Consider the following 2,438-nt stretch of genomic DNA (forward strand, 5'->3'; position numbering starts at 1 on the left):
TAATTTCCGTTCCGCCATTTCGGCAGGCCACGTTCCTATTGATGGTAAACCCGCGGGTGAGCATCCTTTGATTACTAAATTGCTTAAGGGTATCCGTCTGGCGACACCCCCATGTCCTAAGTACGTGTCTTTATGGGATGTATCCATTGTTTTGAGGTACTTGGAAGCCTGGCCTTCCAATTCTTTGCTTTCCCGTAAACAACTATCAGCCAAACTGACCATGTTGTTATGCCTGGTTTCTTGCAAACGGGTGTCTGATGTTCGTGCTTTGGACTTGGCAGGTCGCAGTTTTACACCTGAGGGTGTCACTTTTCGTCTTGCCAAACGTACCAAAACGAATACTTCCTCGATTACCTATCCTTCTTTTCCTAATCATCCCAACCTTTGCGTTGTCCAATGCGTCAAGGATTATGAGGTATGTACTGCTCCTTTACGTTCAGATATGAAGGGTCAACTGTTGATTGCTTTGCAGAAGCCTTTTCGCCCTGTTACCCCAGCTACATTGGCTCGCTGGGTTAGATGGCTCATGTCTGAAGCCGGCATTGATGTTTCCATTTGTGGTGCTCATTCGGCACGCGGGGCTATGGCTTCTAAGGCATTCTCGATGGGTGTTACTTTGTTTGACATCATGAAGGCCGCAGATTGGTCTTCTGATTCTGTGTTTAAAACCTTTTATTACAAGCCAATTGATCATATTGCTTCAGTGGTGGTGGATAAGCTTTGAACAAGCATAATCGGAGCCTCCTGTCCTGACATAGAATTCAAAATTTGCGAACATACGTGACAAGAATTTTCAATTCTATTAAGGACAAGGAGGCGAGGATTATCCCACCCGTTGTTATTATTTTTCTGCACATATTATGCATTTATACTGTTGCTTTTTGCATATGCATTATGTTTAGTATAATTCATTATTTTTCTCACACCCCCCTTATTGTGATTTTATACTATATATATTGGATGTGTATTACAGCAGTCTGTATGTTTTTAGGTTCTGACCCGAAGTAACGGTGTTGCTGTTCCATCTGGTTTATCCTGATTTCGATGCTCTTCTGTTTCCGAGGTCCTACTGCCGTCGAGTCCTGTGTTCTTCAATGTGGACTTCTGCTGCTGCTGATGGTCTTTTCTATCCCTGATGTTCAACGTTGTTCTTGGACTTCCTGTTTTAATTGAACTGTTTTCCTCAACAAAGAAAGAGGATGTGATACTTTCTACATGACCTTTTATACTATGGTCTCTATGGTTGGTCACGTGATACCCTGGTGTTTATGGGTGCTGTAGTTTTTCTCTTTATCTACTGTGTTTTTATTGGCTTCTGAGCATTTCTAATAAAGAAATGAGAAAGCATAATCCTCGCCTCCTTGTCCTTAATAGAATTGAAAATTCTTGTCACGTATTTTCGCAAATTTTGAATTCACTACCATCAGCAAGGGCGCCAAATGTCTCTCCGCCCACGCCCAGGGCGCTATGTCAGCAAAGGCCGGCTCTGGGTGCAAACCTCAAGTTTAATAACTGGGGCGAGAATAGGGCATTGGTAGGGTGGTGGCTTTTCTGTTTTTTTGGGCAGTTTCAAATAGCGCAAAATCAACCCCAAGGTATTGTAGCGCTTTACATACGCGGCAGTTACATTAAATAAGATAACGTTGGTTTGTGAGGAAAGGAGAAATTAATTTGGTCAACGTCAATAGATATCGCATCAAAACCAATACTAAATACTAAACTTTCTGTTAGAATTCTTTAAAAAATGTTTACCACCGTTAACTAACTTAAAGTCCGAATAATTACTCGTTAGACACAGATTATTTATATACCGGCAATATGCACCTACACATGACTAAGAATACTTTATCTCCCGTACCGTGACTGATGCTAACATTGAAAGAAAGTTTTTATATTCTGTTATTATCCATTAGTAATGATCGTCATATTTTTATATTCTGTTATTAACCATTCAATAATGATCGTCAGTAAATATCAGAAAGGAGTACCAAAGGCGGTTGTTAAGCACCTTAGATCTCGAGAGAGTAATCATGAACTCATCCCTCTCCTATCATCATGTTCTGTTTCTCCCTGAGGAGTAACAAGTAAGGATCAACCTCACTGACGATACCACTTTCGCGAACGTATAAAGTACTTACGATAGAGAGACCTTAAGAAAATGAGTGCAAGCGAATTGATATTCAATATCGCTTTACATTGTTTAGCAGAAGTCTGAAAAGTATGATTTGTTTTTCATTATTGTTATGCATAAGCATGGAAAAGGTTCAACAAAAATGGTTTTCTCCAGGTTCCCATTATACTGTGCGATTTTTATTTACATATATTAGCATCTCAAGTAGCCTGGGAGATCAATGGATGCTCTTAGCCCAACAGCGGCAGCCATGTTACAACTCAGAGAATGCCATTCACCACGTTTGTTTTGGAATTAGTAATTTTAG

The 2,438-nt window shown here is 40.3% G+C and overlaps 1 non-coding gene across 1 annotated transcript; it reads right to left on the bottom strand.

Annotated features, from left to right (window-relative positions):
- Nucleotides 1-1,973: 1,973 nt before the first annotated feature.
- Nucleotides 1,974-2,107, bottom strand: LOC146796145 (U8 small nucleolar RNA). Its single transcript, XR_014970213.1, has one exon. It is a non-coding gene; the product is annotated as a U8 small nucleolar RNA (small nucleolar RNA).
- Nucleotides 2,108-2,438: the final 331 nt, after the last annotated feature.

The sequence above is a fragment of the Triturus cristatus genome, chromosome 10 (genome assembly GCF_964204655.1).
Source record: "Triturus cristatus chromosome 10, aTriCri1.1, whole genome shotgun sequence".
NCBI lineage: Eukaryota > Metazoa > Chordata > Amphibia > Caudata > Salamandridae > Triturus > Triturus cristatus.